A 23,248-nucleotide genomic window follows, 5' to 3' on the forward strand; every position below is an offset into this window, starting at 1 on the left:
ATAGACAAACACCTAGCCAGGCTCACAAAGGAAAAAAGGGAGAAAGCACAAATAAACAGGATCATCAATGAAAGAGGAGAAATCACAACGGACACAGCAGAAATCAAAAGAATAATCAGTAACTATTATGAACAGTTATATGGAAACAAGTTTAACAATCTAGAGGAGATGGACAAATTCCTTCAACTCTACAATCACCCAAAGCTAGATAAAGAAGAAATAGAACACCTAAACAGACCAATTACAAGCAGCGAAATTGAAATGGTAATCAAAAACCTTCCCAAAAACAAAAGCCCAGGACCTGATGGATTTACAAATGAATTCTACCAAACATTCAGAGACGAATTAGTGCCTATCCTTCACAAACTCTTCCAAAAAATTGAGAAGGAAGGGACAATACCAAACACGTTCTATGAAGCCAACATGACACTAATACCAAAACTGAACAAGGACAACACAAAAAAGGAAAACTACAGGCCAATCTCCCTAATGAACACTGAGGCAAAAATCCTCAATAAAATTTTAGCTATCAGAATCCAACAATGTATCCATAAGATAATTCACCACGACCAGGTAGGATTCATTCCAGGGACACAAGGATGGTTTAACATCCGAAAATCAATCAGCGTTATCCAACACATCAACAAAAAGAAATATAAAGACCATAGGATAATATCAATAGATGCTGAGAAAGCTTTCGACAAAGTGCAACACCCATTCATGATAAAAGCCCTTGAAATTCTTGGGATACAAGGAACATACCTCAACATCATAAAGGCCATCTATGACAAGCCAACAGCCAGTATCATTCTCAATGGTGAAAAGCTGAAAGCAATTCCATTAAGATCTCGAACAAGACAAGGATGTCCACTCTCACCACTGCTTTTCAATATAATACTGGAAGTCCTAGCCAGAGCAATAAGACAAGAGAAAGACATACAAGGAATCCAAATAGGAAAAGAAGAAGTCAAACTATCACTATTTGCAGATGATATGATAATATACATAGAGAACCCCAAAAACTCCACAGAAAAACTAATTCAACTCATCAATCAGTTCAGTAAAGTGGCAGGATACAAAATCAACACGCAAAAGTCAGTAGCCTTCCTATACACAAACAATAAATCTGAAGAAGAAGAAATCAAAAAAACCATCCCTTTTTTTATTGAAACAAAAAAAATCAAATATTTGGGAATAAATCTAACAAAAGAGGTAAAGGACCTATACAAAGAAAACTATAAAACACTGTTAAAAGAAATAGAAGAAGACACAAAGAAATGGAAAGACATCCCCTGCTCATGGATTGGAAGAATAAACATTATTAAAATGGCCATCCTTCCAAAAGCAATATACAGATTCAGTGCTATTCCAATCAAAATTTCAATGTCATTCTTCAAAGAAATAGAACAATTATTGATGAAATTCATATGGAATCACAAAAACCCCGAATAGCCAAAGCTCTACTGAAAAAAAAAAGAAGGGAATGGAGGCATCACACTCCCAGACTTCAAACTATACTACAAAGCCATAATCATCAAAACTGCATGGTATTGGAACAAGAATAGACATACAGACCAATGGAATCGAATAGAAAATCCAGAAATAAACCCACAGATTTATGGTCAACTAATCTTTGACAAAGGAGCAAAGACTATGCATTGGAGCAAAGAAAGTTTGTTCAATAAATGGTGCTGGGAAAACTGGGTCGCTACATATGCAAAAGAATGAAGCTTGACCACTGCCTCACACCATACACAAAAATCACCTCAAAATGGATTAAGAACTAGACATAAGACCTGAAACCATAAAATATATAGAAGGAAATATAGGCAAAACACTACATGATTTGCACATCAAAGACATCTTTACAGACACATCACCCAAAGCAGTGATAGTGAAGGCAAAGATAAACAGCTGGGACTACATCAAATTAAAGAGCTTCTGCACAGCAAAAGAGACAATAACAAAAACAAAGAGAAACCCCACCAACTGGGAGAACATTTTTGCACCCTACACTAATGATAAAGGACTGATCACAAAAATCTGCAAAGAGCTGATGAGACTCAACAACAACAAAGAAAATAATCCAGTCAAAAAATGGGCAGAAGAGCTAAAAAGAAACTTCTCTGAAGAGGAAAGGCAAATGGCCAACAGGCATATGAAAAAATGTTCAACATCACTTGTCATCAGGGAAATGCAAATCAAAACTACCATGAGATACCATCTTACACCAGTGAGAATGGCACATATTAAAAAAACTAGCAACAACAAATGTTGGTGAGGGTGTGGAGAAAAAGGAACTTTTCTGCACTGTTGGTGGGAGTGCAAACTGGTCCAACCACTGTGGAAAGCTGTGTGGAGATTTCTGGACCTACTAAACATAGAGCTTCCATATGATCCAGCAATTCCACTCCTACGTATTTACCCAAAGGACACAGAAACATCAATTCCAAAGAGCACCTGCACCCCTATGTTTATAGCAGCACTGTTTACAATAGCTAAGCTTTGGAAACAACCAAAATGTCCAAAAATAGGTGACTGGATCAAGAAGATGTGGTACATATATACTATGTTATATTACTCAGCATTCAAAAAAGATAAACACATGCAATTTGCAGCAACATGGATGGCGCTGGAAGGGATCATGCTCAGCGAAATAAGCCAAAAAGAAAAAGAAAAATACCGGAGGGTCTCACTCATAGCAGGAATCTAGAAAACTTAAATAAGGGACCAGGAAAATGAATAAGTATAAGAAAGTGAAAATCAAAATCAACAAAAAACTATGAACCAGAGACACTTTTAGGGGGGCGGGGGCGGGAGGGGAGGGATTGGGGTCAGAATGGGGGGGGCTGCAATTGTATGGGGAATCTAAAAATAAAATTTATTATTTAAAAAAAAATAAAAAAGAAAAAGAAAAATAAAACTCCCCCCAAAAAAAAAAGTGTATACTGTGATGGTTTTACCTCCTTATGTCTGTCTTCCATCCAGCTATCCGTCCACCCCACCTACTCTCTCACCCCTCCCCCATCTACTCGTGGAGAAAGACTCCCCCATCTGGTTAATGCATGTACCCGCCACCCTCCTGTTCACCTGGTGCCTGTTAGTTGTGGGTGGGATGAAAGGTCCTCCGCAGTGGGGCGAATGTGCACTCGTCCTGTAAATAGGCAGCGGCTGAGCAGTGAGTGGCCGTCCTGACTGTTCCAGAGTTCCTGAGAAAGGAGGCCACAGTTGGCACCTGGGACAAACCAACTTGTCATGCGAACGTCTGAGACTTTCTACATTCTGGTTTATTTTTTCAGCCCTGTGCTATTAAGTTGGGCCTGTGCTCAGCACTGAGAGGAGTGAGGGGATCCAGGGAAGTTTCTGTTTTTCAAATCGGAACAGTCCTGGTGAAGGCCAGGCGTGTGTTCTGAGCAGACTGCCTGCCCCCTCCCCACTGCCCCAGTCTGTCTCTTTGCCTTCTGGGCCCTGGGTGGGCTGACAGCTTTGCTCCCGTGGCCCTAATACTCGGGCCTCAGTTAGTTCTTGTGACATCTTGTCGTGGTCAGTGGGTCATGCTCTCCCAGCTATTTCCATGGGTGGTAGGGAGGGGGTCCCCGTGGAGCCTGGGGATACACCCTGCCGGCGTGCCCACCAGTGACATGGCGAGAGATCCCACAGCCCTGGGGAGGGTGTGGTGTGAGCAGACACAGAGGCACCATCGCCTCCAGTGCAGTTAGGGTGCAGGGTTTGGCCCTGACTTTCAGGGGCCATCTCTCAGGGACCCTCCCAGCGATGCTGGTGGTGATGGGGCCGTGGTTGTGCCCAGAACACCTCCACCTTGAAAGGGCGTGGCTCAGCCCTTGACTCCTGCTCTGTGGACGCTGACCTTTTGGCCCCCTGGATGACCTGTGGTGTTCCTGGGGCTGCGGGGAGGCCCGGGGTGGGCGAGGGCAGTGGTGGGGTTCAGATATCTCCCATTGTGGCCTCTGCCATTCCCTTGTCCCCTTATTCTTCTCTGGTGAGGCCTGGCTCTTGCCTGTCACTGGTATCCTGAGGGAGCAGGTACTCCTCTTTGCCATGGCCACCCTGAGGGCCTTGGGGGCCTCCCTTCCTGGAGAAGACCTGCCCTTCTATGTGTGGCACTTCTGGGTGCCTTTTGTCTCCTGCCAGCTTCCTGCCTGCCAGGAGAGATGCGAGGCACACCTGCAGCTGCTCCCCCACGACTGTGGCCCTCTGAGGCCTGACGGGAGGGGATGGAGGAGGCGCATCTGCCCCAGTCCCCGTGCCTACCCTTCCCGTGTCATTACCAGTGCAGGGCTCTGGCAGGGCCAGTCGAACACTTTCCACTCAGTGTGAATATCAGTAATGTTTACAGCTGAGCCAAGTTGGGGGGACGGGGTTTAGATTGTGGAGATTTTTTGGTGCTGAACTTAGTTTTATTTTTCTTTGAGTTGGTAAATGCTTCAACTTTTCCTTTGTTCAGTTTGGTTTGCTGGAAATAGCTCCGCCACTCTCCCCACACACCTCCAGTGGTGTCCTGGACTCCTCTCACACCGCTTCCCCCAGGGCGCAATTTGTGAGGTCCTTTAACTGCCCTCTCTTCTTTCTTTTCTCCTGGATCCCTTGACCTTCTGTCCACCCTGACCGGGAGGGTGGCACCTCTTACACAGACTTTTGAACAACCCCTGTTTCAGGGCCTCCCCATTCACACCCGGCAGCTCTACATAACCACCTGCCCGCCTCACTACAGCACACCCCTGCCTCGAGGTCTCGGGGTCCAACTTGCTGAGGGCCAGTCCAGCTGGTGCTCCTAGGGTTTTCCTTCTGAAAATCTGCATTTTTTGGAAATGGCTTTTGAAATCCCCTTATTTCATCCATTGTAGAGCTTGTGACATTTGTGTTTTGTTCCCCCTCACCGATTTGAAGTGACTTCTTACTTGGAAAAAGAGAGAAATTACCTTTGTCTTGCCACTCACTATTTCCTAGCTTTTCAACAACTAATAACTGACAGAGTGAAGAGTTAAACCTAGTTATTCCAGACCCATTCTGTACTTTCTTGTCTCCCCAGTCTGCCCCCCGTTTTCGGCTACAGATGAGAGCAGGGTTTGATTTTCTTTTCATGTCTTCCTGAGAACACTTCAAATGGAGATTTTTATGGGAAAATTCACCTGATATGCTGTTTTCTGTGGAATAAGGCGCTCATCTCAGTGAGCTAAATTGCAAAGAGAAGTCTCATTCTAACAGCAACTCCGTGAGAGAAAACAAGGAGAATTTAGCATGAGTGGGAACCACGGATGAGCAGGAAAGTTCAGAGATGTAGGGTTATTATTTTTTTAAAGATGCATACAAGAACTGGGGTACAAGCCCGCTACAGAGCGGGGAACAGAACAGGTAGATTGACTGAAACACACTGCTGAGGGGAACAGCGGGGAGAAAGGAGAGGTCTGCTGTGCCATGTGGGTAGCTCCCTGGCTAGAGATCGAACTCGTGCTGCAGAGGCTGTGGACAGCTTCATAGGTTGCGTCTTAACCCCTTGCGCCACCACGGAGGCCCGATGTAGGGTTATTTGAGTGTTCTTGGATTGTTTGGTGAATAAAGGTATGATGATGGCTCACGGGGCTCAGTTGCTCTTTTCCAAGTTTAAGAGGTGGTAGATAAAATTCACAGTAGAATTTTAGTGTGTTTTACAAGGAAGAGATTTCAACCCAATCGAAATGGTTCCTGTGTTGGGCTCATTTCCCTTTGGCGGGTGGGGCGGCCATCTCCAGCGTGGGAGCGCCTAGCACCATCACATTTTTTCCGAATCAGTACATTCTCCCTCAGCAGCTTCCTGTGCAGGTGGCGGAAAGGAATCTTCATCCTTTACTTCCGGCCTATCTTAGTTGTATCAAAATCCTTACTGGCTCATGGGCTTGAAATGCAGGGCCGCTGATGTGCTTTGCTCCACTGCGTGACTAAATAGGGCAGTTTCCAAAACCCATGCATTGCGGGAAGATAATTGGAATCTTTTCCTTCTTACTCTGTCTTGTCTGGTTCTCTCATTTCTTCTGTTTGAAATACTGCATTTATGTGACATACAACTGGCTTGGCCATACCATCTTTAGGCTTGGCTTAGCCTTTCCACCGCGCCCCGAAACCAGGCAGCCCCGGGACTATGGTGTGGATACCTGAGCTCACTGCTCTCCCTTAGCCCTGGTGCCTCCTCCCCTCAGCCTGCCTGTACTGTGTGTCGCACCCCCCCCCCGCCCCCTCCCCCCACCGGTGGCGCTGGTTCCATGTGATGGGCAGAGACTGGTCTCTACTGGGTCTTGGGGAGTCTGGGCTGTGTGAAGAGCAGTTTTGAGGAGACCCCATAATTATAAAGAAGTACAGTCCTTTGATGTTACAGCCAAGGTGACGGTTTCCATAGTTACGGCTGCATGGAGGCTTCTGCAGCTGTGCTGTGACCCGGTAGTTGTGCAGAGGCTTGGGGCGGGTCGCCCTGGGGCCAGGCCTGGAAGGTGCAGGTCCTGGCCCCCCATTGGGTGTACACTGGGTTTCCGGCCGTGCCGATGTCCCTGTGGGGTTCACAGTGTCCCTCACTGAAGGTTTTCTGGCGTCTTGGGGGCAGGTGCTTCCAGCAGCCCAGTCAGAGAGAAGAGCCGGGATCTCTCCAGTCGCAGTCTGATTCCTTTCTGTTTCATATCATGCAGCCTGTTATTGAAATCCTTAAAAATGCATTATTCCAGTCATTTTACAGGAAAACAAATGGAAGCCATGGTAGTTCGCTGTATCTTTTCCCTTTGACAGACCCTTGGGAATGTGTTGAGGAGCCACTGTTACCAGAACCCAGGCGCCTCAGCGGTGGAAGCCACCAGGAGAAGTGGTGTCCTTTCAACCTGCTGCTCCACCACAAGTCAGTTGTGGCAGTTGCTCCTCAGAGATGTAAAGTGCACTTCCTGGATTGTGGAATGGATCATTCAGGTGCTATGGGCTGCTTGGTAAATGGTCCAATCAGCCATAAGATTGAAAAATGGTCCAATCAGACTTGTGGGTGGGGCCCTCTGAAAGAAGATATAAGCTAGGGTCAGAGAAAGCTGAGGGAGACATCGCCAGCCACCGAAAAAAAGAAGATAGTTCCAGCCTCTGAAGGAAGAAGTAAAAAGGGGAGACACCATTCCTGGCCTCTGGAGAGAGAGGAAAAGAAGCATCCAGTAGCCAACCTCTGAGGAGGGAAGAGAAGTTGAAGGACTCTGTCTTAGATGGAGACTTGGTCCTGTCCCTGACATTGCCTGAAAGGAGCCCCAAGGCTCTGGGCCTGGCGTCTCAAAGAACTGTTTGTTGTTGGTTTAACCCAACCACTCACAAAGAGCTGTGAACACTGGGTATCTCTGACACCGCCTCTGGGGGACCAGTAGTGGCCATCACTGTCCAGCATGCCTGGTAACTGGTGGCAACCATCACTGATGCTACATGGGTGAGGGAGTCGCCACTTGTGGATACAGTGGGCTCTTTGTTTCCCCTGTTTGTAAATAAACCCCATGGTGGTTGTTCCTGGAGCCTGAGGTCTCTTGAAATTGTGTGCACGGGTGAGACCCACAGACAGTGACCTGACCTCTATTGGGCACTGTCCTTTGTTCGGCTCTAGCCCACAGGCCTCTGCACTGTGGGTGTTGTACTGCTCTAGCCCTTGGTTTGGTTTTTGGCCTTTTGGGGCTTTTTGGTGGCTCTCTGGTCTGGTCTGAGAGCCTGGGCAGTTGGGCGGCTGCTCCATCCTTCTATCGGCCTCCTGCCCTGTGGCCCTGTAGCCCTCTCAGCCCCCGTTTCAGCCTGTGACAGAGTCCTTCAGCTTCTCTTCTCAGAGTCAGCTGCTGGATGCTTCTTTTCCTATTTCTTCAGAGGCCAGAATGGAGTCTTTCCCTTCTTTCTTTTTCCTTCAGAGGCTGGAAATACCGTCTCTTCTTCCAGGCTGGTGTCGTCTCTCCCCAGGCTGGCACCATCACTCTCTGGGCTGGCGTCATCATCTCTCTCAGCTTCCTCCGACCCTGGCTTATATCCTCTTTCAGGGTGTCCCATCCGCAAGTCTGATTGGACCATTTTTCTTTTTTTTCTTTAAAGATTTATTTATACAAGCACTGGGTACAGTCAGAAGCGTGGGAGGGTGAGAGAATTCACCAGGGCCAAAGTGGAGAGCAGAACAGGCAGATCGATGAAGTATACTGCTGAGGGGAGCAGCGGGCGGCAGGAGAGGTCTGCGCACCATGTGGGACCCTCACCCGGTGGTCGGGGATCAAACCTGCGCTGCAGAGGCTGCGGGGCAGCTTTGCAACCCACGCTCAACCGCTGCACCACCAGGGAGGCCCTGATTGGACCATTTTTCAATCCTGTGGCTAATTAGACCATTTACCAATCAACCCATAACACCTGATTGGTCCATTCCACAATCCAGGAAGTGCACTTTACATAAAAGATCTCTGAGGAGCAACTGCCACAACTGTCTTGTAGTGGAGCAGCAGGTTGAAAGGACACCACTGGTCCTGCCGGCACCCACTGCTGAGGCAGGTCAGTTCTGTAACACTGTGAAGACACTTCTAAGAGTTATGTCGTTGACTTGCTCACGCTCCTCCCTGGGGATCTACTCTGGGAAGATCAGAACCAACCAGCACTGCAACAGTGGAGAATACCCTATAATATGCAGCAACTTACACTTGTTTTTGAAAAATTTTTACTAATATGGAAAACTAAGTAGGAATCAAAGAATGGAAGCAATCAGGACTTTGTAGTACACTCCCAGTGATGGAAACCAATTTTAAATAGACCTAAATGGAATAAAACATGCAAAAGTTTTCATTTATCATCTCTGGGGGGGGGTGATGTTATAGGTGTTTAGTTTTCTCTTTAGTTTTCTGTTACTTTCCACTTTCTTATAATGACTTCATAATCAGAAGTCATTAAGGATATTAAAATGTTTGAAGAAGCAAAAGTAGGATACTTCTAACCCTGGTAATTCAAAAGAATGAGAGCGTTTGCAAGTGCCGGAATTTAAGTGTTTTCATTAGTTTGGGCTGTGTAAAGAAGTGCTGGATCTCAGCTGTTTCTGGTTGTGGTGTCATGGCTTCATCTTTCAGCCACTGTGTATGGTGCCGATGGGACGTGTTCCTGTTTACAAAGGTCCTATCTTCTACTGGCGAGAAGTGGACCTCAGAGCTGGCCTCTACAACCTGCCAGTTTCGGGGACGTGGCCAGGAGATCTAGCCTTGTTTCCTTACATGTTGCCCACTCTTTGAACAGAAAAAGCGTTCCCATTTGGTATAATTGGAAAGTTATTTTTCAGCCGTGAGAGTGCTGTTATCTTCGAAACATTTCTACATTTCCAGGCCCCCAAAGTAACCTTTCCAGTTATACCATCTAGGGACAGCCTACTTTCTTTTCCATGTTACCCAATTTTATTTTTTCTAATTTTCCTTACCGAGGTAATGGAGATTACACGTTTTTTGTCCACTTTGGAGATTATGGGTTCAGACTTCTACAAGTGTATATTTTCACACCCTGCTCACCCCCAGTGCCCCAATAATCATCCACCATGCTCCACTGGGCCCTTTCCTTCACTAGGCCCCTATCTCCCCACCCCCCACGCCTCAGTTTTGCAATCAGATGTTAAGAGTTTATTATTGGTTTGGTTTTGAACTGACCTTTGTTGTGTTTCTCTTATTCCACATGTAACTGAGATGGTCCGGTATTTGTCTTTCTTTTTCTGACTTATTTTGCTTAACATCATTCTCTCCAGTTCCATCCATGTTGTTGCACATGCAAGATTTTATCCCCTCCCCCCTTTTTTAATCACTGAGTAGTATTCCATCGTCTATAGACCACATGATGCTCTCCTGTCCTTGGTGATTTAGGCTATTTCCATAACTTAGTACATAGTGTTGCAGTGGACATAGGAGTGCATATATGCCTTTGAATTAGAGTTTTTGTAGAAACCTAGGGTATCTACCTAGGAGATAACTAGGAGATAGATGCCTAGCATGGAATTGCTGGGTCATATGCTAGATCCATTTTTAGTATTTTGAGAAACCACCATATTGTTTTCTCTGGGGGCTGGACCCATCTCCATTCCCACTAACAGAATAGGGACAACCTGCATTTGCAAATTGGGCTTGTCAGGCTTAAAGAGGGAAAGTCTCTGGCACAGTTCCCCCACACAGCAGTCACTTTAGCAATCACTTGGTATTATAACTAACAGATGGCAGTGAGAGCTGATATACCCTCCTGAAGAACCTCCTATATCTTTTTGTTTGTTTGGTTAACTTTATTTCCACCCCCACTCCCCCCCTTGTGTCCCCTTGTCCCTCCCCACCTTAACCTTAAAGCCCTGGGGACATTTGTTGATATCCCCTGATTTTGGAAGATAGTGCTCTAGGTATCTGTCTCCTAGTCAGCACTCCTAGATAGATACCCCAAGTAGCAGCACAAACCCCCTGCCATGTAAATGCCCAGTATCTGTTCATATTGTCTGACTTACTTGAGTAATTCTCCATTTTGTTGCAAATGGCAGTGTTTCACCCTTTTTAATGATCTTAAAGTACCCCACAATGTGGACAGACCCCATCCTGATCACTGCCATGGACATTAGGCTGCTGTGAACCTGATGCACATGAGGGCTTTTGTGTCGATGGATAGGGGCCCAAGAGCTGGATGCCCCGGTGGCTGTGATAGTTCCAGTTTTAGTTTTTTTTTTTTTTTTGTGGGACCCTCGCGGGTGGCCGGGGATCGAACTGGTGCTGCAGAGGCTGCGGGCTGCCTCGCAACCCAGCACTCAACAGCTGCACCACCAGGGGAGGCCCCCAGTTTTAGTTTTTTAAGGTAAATCCTCATTGCTTTCCTTAACAGCAACATCCCACAGGACCCTTTTCTCTGCATCCTCTCCAACCTTCCTCGTTGGAGTCTTGTTAATGTGGAGTCTTGTTAACGTGATGTTCTCACAGGCATGGGATGGTGTCTCACTGACATGTTCTTATATATAGTCCTTAGGAGGGCCAGGGGTTAAATGGATTAACATAATCTTCTTTCTGATGCAACAGGAACACCCCAAAGATTATATTAAGACAAAGCATATGTTTCTGCCTTCCCTTTCTTCTCTGCAAGAGTGGAAGTGCTTCACCCCTTTCTCAGAGGTCTCACTGGGAGGCCTCTGCAGCTTGTCTGGTTTAACAGTAAGCCAGGATGTTGCTGAGTCGTTGTTACAGTTGTAACTAATAGCTTGGATGTGCAGCATTTATTTGGACATAGCTCTATAAATATTCCTGTTGTTTTCAGTCCCCCACCCTGCAGCAGCCTTATCTATAAACCTGACAGTGTGGTGCCTTTATTTTCAATGCAGGTTTTCCCAAAAGTGCCTTTGCTGAGGCAAAGCTGATGTTGCTTATAGGACGAGGGACTTGGGCTACCAGCATTGTGTGAAGCACTCACTGTTGGCTCCTGCCTTCTTACATTGTGGATGAAGAACAAATAGGCAATTGTTTTCTAGGGGAGTTTCTTTTTGCTGAGGTACAGAGATTGCAGTAAACAGTGATTATTTCCAGGGATGTTTGAAACATCCTTAGCATTCCTAAACATAAGGGATAAGTCAAGGAAGCAATGGGAGCCTCTGAAATCATGCTTTCTCTGGCAAGTCTGCTGTGTTTACTTAGCGGCGAGTCTGTGCGATGGTGTGCATGTGTAAGTTGTTCTTTTTTAAGAGCTTGGTTTGCAACTTGAGAACTGAAGCACTTGGCACTTGCTGGCCTGTGACTGCTCACACCCTACGCAGGTGCAGACACCCTGTCTGCTTACCTGGGCAGGCTTTCCCCAGGGGCCTGCCTAGCTCACTTTGCACTGACACAGGCAGCTGAGCAAATCTTCAGTGTGAGGTCACCAGTGGTGGCAGGCATGATAGTGTGCTAACAACTGTTTTTACAACAGCTGTGTTGACAGCAGGAGGTCAGAGATGTGCCTTTTGTCAATGTCTCTGCTAGCCCCTGAGAACAATGGCAGTTACCCCAGGACAGGGGGCATGTGATGGTTTGACTTACGAATTGTGGCTTTACCATGGCGGGAGAGTCCTGGGCATTCAGTAGAAGTTGTACTTCAGATTTTGAAATTTGGTCTACGGGCCTCCTTGGTGGCGCAGGCAGTTGAGTGCAGCACTGAGAAGCTGTCCGCAGCCTCTGCAGCGCTGGTTTGATCCCGGCCGGCTGGCGAGGGTCCCACATGGTGTGGCAGACCTCTCCTGTCATGCCCGCTGCTTCCCTCAGCAGTATACTTCAGTCAATCTGCCTGTTCTGCCCCCCACTCTGTCTCTGGTGAATACTCTTACCCTCCCGCACATCTGGCTGTACTCTGGTTCTTGTATGCGTGAATAAAATAAATCTTAAAAAAAAAAAAGTAATTTGGTGTTTGCCTGGGCTCAGGAAGTACTAGGATGCCTGTTGGGGCTTCTGGTGGCAGCTCCCCTGCAGCTACGTGATCAGGAGGGGACACAGGTCTTCCCTGTAGGGGACTGGTGTCACATCTTTTTTTTTTTGCATGTTTTGTTTAGTGGCTTTGCATCTCCTCACGTCTTCAAAGTGGCCGTCTGCGTCTCCCGGCTTCTGGCGAGAGGAGAAGGACTTTACTCTTGAAGTTGAAATGCAAGAACTGCTCGGCTGTGCTGGGTGTGAGTGCTCTGGGCCGGTCTGAGGTGGTGCTGAGCTGTGCTGCCCAGCAGATGCATTTTCAGCTTATGCTCTGCTCAAGCAGGTGGGTTTGTGGGGATGTAACTGCATGTAAGCAAAGAAGCATCTGCACTCCCAAAGGTGGCGATTTATGTGCTTGCATGTGTGTGTGCACATGCACGTGTGCTTGGCAGGGGCAGAGAAGAAGATGGTGGAATGACTAACTGCATGTGTGCATGTTTACCCATACATGTGTGCACATGTCATGTGCATGTCTGCATGTGTGGGGTTGTGTGCACATGTGCGGTTGTGCCACACGTGCATGTGTATTTGTGTGCACATGTGTATACCTACATGCTGAAACCTGCATGTCCCATGACCACTCCTGTTCAGAAGCTTTGTTTTCCCATCAGTAGTGAATGTCTGGCTACATCACTCGGGATTATGCAACCCTGTCACCACTGACCGAGTTCATACCTCTTTCCATTCCTTCTCCCTCTGATTCAGCTCCTTGACCAGGGACATGGCTGTGCTGTGTCCTGGGAGCCCACTGGGCTCTCTGCTCCTGACTCAGCTTTGCTCCCTATCTGAGGCCCCCCCAGCCCCTGTCTCGTTCCCAGCCGGTGGACCTGTCACTACTTGTTGCGCACCAGGTCTTGTCTCCCTTGGGCAAACTGTGTGACTGAGGGTGTGCTAGGGAGCGGGGCCTTGGCAGGCGCCCATGTCCAGCTTCGGGCACTAACCACTGACAGCAGCAGCAATCCACACTAATGAGCAAGGGCGGGAGCAGACACATCAAGACCCAGCACACACACCCTCCCAGCATGCACACCCTCTTAGCAGCCCCAGGCGGCCTGTTATCACCTGTCTTACAAACCGAGAAAGTGCAGTGACCTGAGAGCCTGGCTACCCCTCATATAAGTGCCTGTGCAGGATGCTGCCTCCACAGCTGGGTGAGGCTTGCGGCGGGTGGGAACCAAGCACAGGGCAACATGGCCAGAGGAGAGGGTGCAGGGGCAGGCAGGGCGCTGGGGTCGGCAGAGCTGCTTGGCCAGGCGTCTGTTTGGATAGGATGTGACAAGGATGAGCTTCCCACCTGTGGGCCCAGGGCCTGTGGGTAGGGATGGGACACTGCTATGCAGGAGGGCAATTGGGGTGGGATTGCGCTTGTCACAATTGCCTCTCCAGAGTACCCCTCTCTCCACAGGGCTCGTCCTGCAGGGCACAGGGGACAGGGGACCGGTTGAGGTGGGTTCGCCTTTCCTGTGTTTCTTTGGTTTTGGTGAGTGACTCTGAGAAGCAGACTGGAAGCCTCTTGCATTGCTCACGTGACTGATTTTCAGATGAGGTTTTGGAGATCACGTGCCATTTGCTAGCATTACCCCCTCTGCCGCGAACTGGCTGGTGGAAGGAAGGCTGTTGGGTAAGAGGCACACCCGTATGTGCCTGTGGGCACAGGTGTGCGTGCATGTGTGGGAGGGTGTATATGTGTGTGTGTGCATGTGTGCCTGTGTGCGAGGGTGCATGTGCAACAGGGGCTGGACCCTCTGCTGCCGGGATCTCTGGTGAGAATGTGCAGGATGGATGAGGGGTCATCAGCTCTGTGTCCATCTCCCACTGGGGACAGTGCACTGCGGCCTCCCTGGCTGTTGTGGATGTGACTCTTCATCACCAGGTGGTGCGTTTCTAGCCCCTTTTCTGGCTCATTGAGTAAGAACACGGTAGGTCCAAGAGGGTCATGAGGAACTTCCTGGGCTTGTTCTCACCCTCTCTAGCCTGGTAGCCCTAGCCTAGAGGGGGAGGGGTGGTGGGCAGAGCCAGCTCACCCTCCCTGGTGTGGGCCCCAACAGTGCAGGCGCCCCTGCTGGCTTCGTAGAGCTCCCAGTCTGGGGACTGATGGTCCAGATGCTCCCTGGGGCTTAGCACTACCCCAGGAACTGAGGGCGGAGGGAGGCGGGTCCTCCTATGGGCGGGTCTGGAGCCTTTCTTCCTGTGGGGATCCAGCCTCCCACAGCCCATCCAGAAGGAATCAGATCAGGTGTCCAGATTGAGTGAATTATGCCAGCGGGTCATGCAGAATCCTTGTCTTCTGCCTGCTGGATGGCCCTTTGCTTTCCATCCAATTTGTCACCACAAAAAGAACTTTTTCAGCCCTCTTTAAAAACATGAGATGAAAGACTCTCTGTCAATCCTATCTTGTTCAAAGCAAGTTTTTTTTTTTTTTTGGAAGGGACCAGAAGGTTTGGGTGGAGGGAAAGTTCTGACCTCTTTTCTGTGAACATAAACTGTAAGGTGGGCGCTGGTACCTCTTTTGTCAGATGGCTTTAGGAAGTACCATTTAAGAAATGGTTCCTTATTTAAAAATACCAACTTTCTGTGCAGGAAATTTGTGCCAGATGGGATGAGGCCTGATGCTCCCTTCCCCCACCCAGCCACTGCCAGCTCCTGGCCAGCCTTGGTGCCTGCATCCCTTGCTATTTTTATTTCATCTCCTTTTTTTTTAATTTAAATTTTTTTTTAGTTTTTTCCACCACCATGCTTTATATCCCCTGTCTCCTTCTGCCTCCCATTGCCCGCACAGCCTTCACAGTGTGTGCTGGCGTCTGTTAATTTTTTAAGGTATTCCACTTTATCAAACCATCCAGTGTAAATGTCCAGTATTTCCCTCTGTCATTGACTGGCTTTGCTGCCCATCAATTCCTTTCCTGTTTCCTTTTGACTGACAGTAGCAGGGACAGGCCACATCTTCTTGACCCAGTCGATGAGTAGTTGTGTCACCTCTGTGTCCAGCACTTGTAAATACTGCCGCAGTGAAGGTTGTGGTATCTAGGGTTTCGCATTTCATATTCTCCTGAGAGCAGCCAGGAAAGGGCTGCTGGGTCGGGCGATATTTTTACTTTTAGTTTTTTTTTTTTAATATTTATTTATTTATGCATACAAGAACTGGGGTATAAGCCAGAGGTGTGGAGGGTGAGAGGATTCAACAGAGACAGAGTGGGGAACAGAACAGGCAGGCTGACTAACGTACACTGTAGAGGGGAGCAGCGGGCAAATCAGGAGAGATCTGCTGTGCCATGTGGGTAGCATCCTGGCCAGGGATCGAACTAATGCTGCAGTGGCTGTGGATAGCTTCATAGGTTGCATTTTTAACCCCTTGCGCCACCAGGGAGGCCCCACTTTTAGTTTGTTTTTTTTTTTATTTTAAAGATTATTTATTTTATACAAGAATTGGGGCACAGGCCAGATGTGCGGGAGGGTGAGAGGATTCACTAGAGACAGAGCGGGGAACAGAACAGGTAGACTGACGAAATACACTGCTGAAGGGAGCAGGTGGCGTGACAGGAGAGGTCTGCTGCGCCATGTGGGACCCTTGCTGGTTGGCCGGGATCAAACCAGCGCTGCAGAAGCTGCGGACAGCTTCACGGTGTGGCATTCAACTGCCTGCGCCACCAGGGGAGGTCCCCCTACTTTTAGTTTTTTAAGGTCACTCCAAATCCCTTTCTACCTACCTGGGTTTTTTTTTTTTTTTTTTTTTTAAATTTTTATTTATTTATTTTTTGTTAAAGAAAATCTCAGGCAACATACTCTATTCTCAGGTATTCAGCATATACTGTGACTGCCTTAATAGCTTCAGTGAGGTCGGAAATGCCAACATGTGCCTCTCAGGAACCCTCCTGTGGGAAGATTTGGAGTTAGGTTCCTGCTGATGATGGGGGGTATGGTTCCCAACAATGGCTTCCATGGCGCACTGTGCTTTCTTTCTTTTTATTTATTTATTTATTTAATTTTTTATAGAGGCATGTTTTTATTTATTATATTTGTTTGTTTGTTTTGTTTATACATGCACTGGGTACAGCCAGAAGCGCGGGAGGGTGAGAGAATTCACCAGAGCCAGAGCGGGGAGCAGAGCAGGCAGAAGGACCGAAGTACACTGCTGAGGGGAGCAGCGGGCGGCAGGAGAGGTCTGCGCGCCATGTGGGTTCCTCCTCCGGTGGCCGGGGAGCAGCCGGGGATCGAACCGGCGCCGCAGAGGCCGCGGGCAGCTTCGCAACCCAGCGCTCAACCGCTGCGCCACCGGGGAGGCCCGCGCACTGTGCTTTCAAAGGTTCTTTTTAGTTATTGTGGTAATGCTGGTTAACAGCACTCTATATGATTTTGGGGTACAGGACCACACCACCCTCACCACCAAGGCCCCCATAGTCCTTGCTGCCGTTCATGGATGCTCCCCCCACCCCCCTGGAGCCCCAGTTCTGCAGTCATACTTTTGGGGTTTGTTTTGGTTTTGGATTAGCTTTTTTCTGCCCCTCCTTGTCTATATATCCCACATTTGTGTGAAATCATCCCGTATTTCATTTTTTTCCTCCTGGCATAGTTCACGCAGCATCATTTTCTCTGGTTCTGTCTTTTGGCAGCTGAGTGGTATCCAGTGTGCACGCGTCTGTGTCGTGTTTATGGCAACTTTCTTCTTCGGGTAGTTTGCTGGAGTCTCCTGTTTATCGTCTGTGTCCCAGTTCTCACTGGGACCTTCAATGATTTTCTTGAAAGAAATAGAACAGATATTGATGAAATTTATATGGAGCTACCAAAAACCAGGAGGCAAAGCTCTCCTGAAAAGAAAAAAAAAAAAATGGAGACATCACATTCCCAGATTTCAAACTATACTACAAAGCCATAATAATCAAAACTGCATGATATTGGAATGAGAACAGACTAATGGAACCAAACAGAAAATCCCAGAAATAAACCCACAGATTTACAGTGAACTAATCTTTGACAAAGGAGCAAAGAATATGCCATGGAACAAAGAAAGTTTGTTCAATAAATGGTGCTGAGAAACCTGGGTTGCAAAAGAATGAAGTTTGACTACTACCTCACACCATGTACAAAAACTAACTCAAAATGGATTAAAGAACTAGACATAAGACCTGAAACTATAAAATATATAGAAGGAAATACAGGTGAAACATTACATGACATACACCACAGTAACATCTTTAAAGACACATCACCCAAAGCAGTGATAGTGAAGGCAAAGATAAATAGCTGGGACTACATCAAATTAAAGAGCTTCTGCACAGCAAAAGAGACAGTAGCCAAAACAAAGAGATACCCCTCGGATTGGGAGAAAAATTTTGCACACAACACTAATGATAAAGGACTGATCACAAAAATCTACAAAGAGCTGATGATACTCAACAAAAACAAAGAAAATAATCCAGTCAAAAATGGGCAGAAGAGCTAAAAAGAAACTTCTCTGAAGAGGAAATGCAAATGGCCAACAGGGATATGAAAAAATGTTCAACATCGCTTGTAATCAGGGAAATGCAAATCAAAACTACAATGAGATACCATCTTACATCAGTGAGAATGGCACATATTAAAAAAGCTAGCAACAACAAATATTGGCGAGGATGTGGAGAAAAAGGAACTCTGCTGTACTGCTGGTGGGAGTGCAAACTGGTCCAACTGCTATGGAGAGCTGTGTGGAGATTCTTCAATCTGCTAAAGATGGAGCTACCTATGATCTAGCAATTTCACTCCTAGGTATTTACCCAAAGGACACAAAAACACTGAATCAAAAGAATATCTGGGGCCTCCCCAGTGGCGCAGCAGTTGAGCGCTGGGTTGCGAAGCTGCCTGAAGCCTCTGCAGTGCTGGTTGGATCCATGGCTGCTCCCTGGCCACCGGAGGAGGGTCCCACATGGCGTGCAGTCCTCTCCTGCCGCCTGCTGCTCCCCTCAGCAGTGTACTTCTGTCCTTCTGCCTGCTCTGCTCCCTGATCTGGCTCTGGTGAATTCTCTCACCCTCCTGCGCTTCTGACTATACCCAGTGCTTATATAAATAAATAAATCTTCAAAAAAAAAAAAAAGAATATCTCTATCCCTATGTTTATTGCAGCACTATTTACAATAGGTAAAACCTGGAAACAACCCAAATGCCCGAAAATAGATGACTGGATCAAGAAGATGTGGTCTAGATACGCAATGGAATATTATTCAGCAATCAAGAAAGATAAACTCATGCCATTTGCAGCAATGTGCGTGGAACTAGAAGGAATTTTGCTCAGTGAAATAAGTCAGAAGAACAAAGAAAAATATTGGATGGTGTCACGTTTAGCAGGAATATAGGGGAACCAAATAAAACATCAGTGTAAAAAAAATAATAACAGTACAAAACACAACAAAGCAAAAACAGACAATTATAAACTAGAGACATCCTGAGCAGGGGAGGAGGAGGGAGAGGGATCAGAGGGAGGGAGGGAGGAGCACAGGGGACTGAGGTGTAATGGTGCACAGGTTCATTGGTGAAGGAAATTCTATGGGGACTCCACCTGAGGGGGTAGGGGGAAGCAAATATTGTTTAAAAATGAACAATGATGTAAAAGGGAGTAGGATCAAAACAGCAGTGGCGGGAATTGTATGGGGACTATAACCAAGATGAAAATGCATCCATTATACAAAAATGAAAAATGATGTAGAGAATATATGTACGTATATGTGTATACACACACACACACTCACACACAGAGAGAGACAGACAGACAGATGGACAGATAGACTGACAGACCGACCAGCTGGGAGCTAGAAAGTTTGAAGAGTTTGTGGTGCTTTTCCTGCCATTCCCAACTTTGCTGCTGCTTCCAAATAACTCCAGTCTCCCAATAGTCAGGCAGTTAACCTGCTCATCCAGTGCTATCGTCCTCCTAAGATATGCCTCAGTGATTGAGGATGAGTAGATTATATTTTGCTATTAAAGTAAATTACTCTTAATCTTGAGAAAAAATCAAGAGTTGGCATTCTTCCTTTTTCATCTTTGTTATTAAAACCTATCACTTTATAGCCTTTGAGTAGATGTTTTACTGGGTATATTCTTGAAAGTAGATCCTAGCACTGTATGTTAAAGTGAAATATAAAAGTGTGTTGAATTTTTAAAGAATGCTTTTGATTAAAACCATATGGGAACTACAATGATGATACCCTAATTTTATCTCTTGACAAACATGCTGCATCAGGAGAAACTGAAGTGTCATCACACTCTTCTGTGAGAACCTGGCATTTAGTCATAGGTTTAATTGCATTGATGCAACAAATAGGAGCCTAGAGAAACAAGTGGGGAAAGGGAGAAGGTTGCAGGGAGCCAGACTGTGTAACTGGGGTACAGCCTGGCAGGGGACTCACATCACCTCCACTGGGGCGGGGTAGTTATGTGCTTGCTCTCTTGATCATGGACAAAGCGCAGGAAGAGGCAGGCAGCTGGGCTGTGTGCACGGTGGGGCCTGTGGTGGGGGTGGGGAGTAGGAGGTGAACTGTGGGTCCTTTGACTTAAACATGATGAACAATTAATTCACAGACTATGAAAGTGTAAAAGCCAAAAAGGACTAAGAGCTTCCCTAACCCTGTGGTCCAGGCTGGTATATGCTCTGTCTGGGGTGATGTTGCGGGGACCCTTCCTGAAAGTCTGTCTTCAGTGAGCACTTGGGAGTGCTCCCCACAGCTCAGTGAGTGCCTCGAGCTTGCCATCAAGGTCAAGGATGTATTTTAAGGGTGGGAAGACCGGACTGCCGTCTGGTGGGGCAGAGTCAAAATGAACTCTCACCATCCTTCGTCTCTGGAGATGAGCAGGGGTGACTAGGATGACGGTCGCTGGTGTGGAGGGTCCCAGAAGTCCGTGAAGGAGGGGGCATGTGAGGACCTGTTTTGGGCCTGCATGGAAAGTGACTTTTTTTCCTGGAAAGAAAATCTTTTTGTTATGAAAATGATGGTTGTGAAAAACTTTGGTTATCAAAATGCTTAGGTGTACAGAGAAGGGAAAATCAGTGCCACATAAGCCTTGCCCTGCCCAGGCAGACGGCCCTGGGTTCAGCAGTGAGTCCCTTTGGTGTGTGCACTGATGGCTGTTGTCGCCTTAACCATTTGGAAGTTACAGGCATCCGGCTGACCTCCCACACACCCCAGTCCCACCACCAGAAAGTGGAGGAAAGGATCCCTCCACTGGATCTTCCCAGTTCTGGATCTCCCTGTCTCTGTCTTTCCAGGCTGGTTCTTTGTCAAACCCTGACTTAATTGAGATTCACATGTGGCTCTTTCTTTCGTTTACTTTTTGTGGCCTTTGCTTTTATAACTCCCAAAAGTCTTCTCCCTTCAACCCTCCTCTTCATCTCCATTTCAGTTAATTGACTTTTGCCAGGATGGAGCCTGTTTTCTTATAGCTTTTTGTTGACACCTTCCTTATCTGGCGAGTTTGCCCACTGGAATACTTTGGAGGTTTTCAAACCCACTAAAATGGTTGGGGATTTTCTGGGAGCTGCCCCCAAAGCCCTTGCTCCTGAATTGCCTTGCTCAAGACCTAATGTGCTCTAAGTTCACCTCCATCTGCAGAAATCCTATAAGGCAGCTGGAAACGCCTAGAACAATTTAGAAATGGCTGAACTCGAAAGTGTGGAGGGGTCAGGCACCCAGGGCGACTGGGGGCCTGCAGGGAGCAACCCCACAGAGTCCTGCTCCTGCTGTTCAAGGCTCCCTGCCGCTCTGGGGCTGATAATGGCGTCTCTGCCTGGCTGGAGATGTGGGATTGTTGCATCCAGGGGGCTCATCCTCATGGTGTGGGTCCTACCACACACTCCCCTGCACATCTCAGGCCAGCAGGAAACGGGATCCTCAGCCAACACACGGGGATTCAGAAATGTCTCTTACTAGGTTAGTGCCATGCCGGTGCATGTTCTCAGCAGAGAGATACTGACCTGTCCTGTTCTGGCGTGCTGGGGGCTGCGTGGGGCGGGTATGGGGGTGCTGTAGTCAGGGATGTGTGTGTGGGGTGGGGAGGGGACTGTGCAGAGGGTTGCGTCAGGGACGTGGGTGGGGATGGGGTGCGGAGGCGGTGCTGGGGCAATGTTGGAATGGGAGAGGGGTGTAAGAGGGTGGTGTTGGGGGAAGGGCTGGGGCGTGGGTCCATGCTGGGGGTCAGCAACATGGGGGGCTAGCCATTCACATGGGGAGTGAGTTCTACTTTGCTGTAGGTTCTCCCTGGGCAGCCCCCAGGAGGCTGGAGGTTCTGACAGGGAGTGGTTTCCAAATACTTAAACCATTTATTTATTAAGTCAAGAATCCCAACAAGCCGGTTTTCATGTTCGTCTGGGCAAGTGGCAGGGGGCTCAGCAGGGAGGCTGTGGGTGAGGGTTGTGGCACCACTGACCCACTGACCTCGGAGGGAATAGACATTCCTCTGGGCAGGAGGTGGTCCTGTCAGCTCAGTGGGGGCTGAGGCTGGACAGAGGGTGCTGGACACTGGCCTCTTTGGGACACATGGTTAACCAGCCTCTTGGCCAGAGCTTTGCTGTCCGGTGTGGAAGCTGAAGTCTCTTCTTCCCACCCCCTTCCTGGGCTCTTAACCTGGAACCCTTGGGATGTTTATTTACATCACTGATTTTTGAAAGTGTTTTACTTTATCCCTTTGTCTGCTGTGTAAATGTCCAATGTTTTAAGTTTCACTGCAGCATATTCATTTTGTTGAAAATGGCTGTTTTACCTTTTCACAGGCTGTGGTGTGGATGTGCCATGTTTTTTTATCCATTCGTCAGTCGATGGATGTTTAGGTGCTGCCTTATCCTAGCTATTGCAAGTGAAGACTCAGAGAGCCTAGCAGAGCACCTGGATTTATGGGGTTTCATACTCTGGATCGATGCCCAAGAGGGGTGTGGCTGGGTCATATGTATTTCCATATTTCAGGTTTTTAAGACAAATGCAGATCACTTTCCAGAATGCTTGCACTGTTCACACTCTCGCCACTATGAACAGGCTCCTTTTTCTCCACATCCTCTCAGCACTTGTTGGGGGCTCAGGGGAGTGGTGGTGTTATAGGACAGGGAGAGGGGCAGCCCAAACCCCGCAAACCTGCCTATTCTAAATGGGTTCTGCCATCCGCCGCATCAACACAAAACATATGAGACTTTCATGGGAAGGAACTTTAATGAAACTAGGAAACAATACAGGTAAGGCAAAGAGTCTAGTTTCTAAATGAAGTACCCAAAGTTACCCATCCCCTCGTGGGTAAAAGTCCATCCATATGGGATCGGCCCAGAACAAGGCCCCAAAGCCTGCCACAAGTCTAAAGCATCTTCCAGTGGGGACCCACAGAAAAGGGTCACAAACAACCGGACAAGCCCGGAAGGAAAAGAGCAAAATCAACATCAAGATAAAAGCTGCCATTGTCACCTCCCCACAGGTCTCACCCACATCTGTCACCCAGTCTACGACCAAAAGACAAGTGCAGTTTCTTCACGTGTCTCTAGGCTCCATGCGCCTCCTCCAGGTCTCCTTGCTCCATCCTGCTTCCTTCCTCAGTCTCTTCTGCAGCTTCTCCTCTTCCTGCTCAGCTCCACCCTTTCTTGGGTGGGGCAGGGAACCTGGAACTTCCCCCTTTCCTGGGGACCACCCTGTTACAGTGGGGGGTCCTCATTGTGGTCTAATTTGCAGCTCTCTTTTTAGAAGGGACGATGAACTTACTTTCACATCTGTTGGCCAATTTTGTTGTTTCATCCTGTGTTCTTTGTGGTAGTGAAGCCGTCATTGGCATTTGGGGGACTTTAGGTTTCA

This window comes from Talpa europaea (assembly GCF_964194135.1).
Source record: "Talpa europaea genome assembly, chromosome: 10".
NCBI classification, from domain to species: domain Eukaryota; kingdom Metazoa; phylum Chordata; class Mammalia; order Eulipotyphla; family Talpidae; genus Talpa; species Talpa europaea.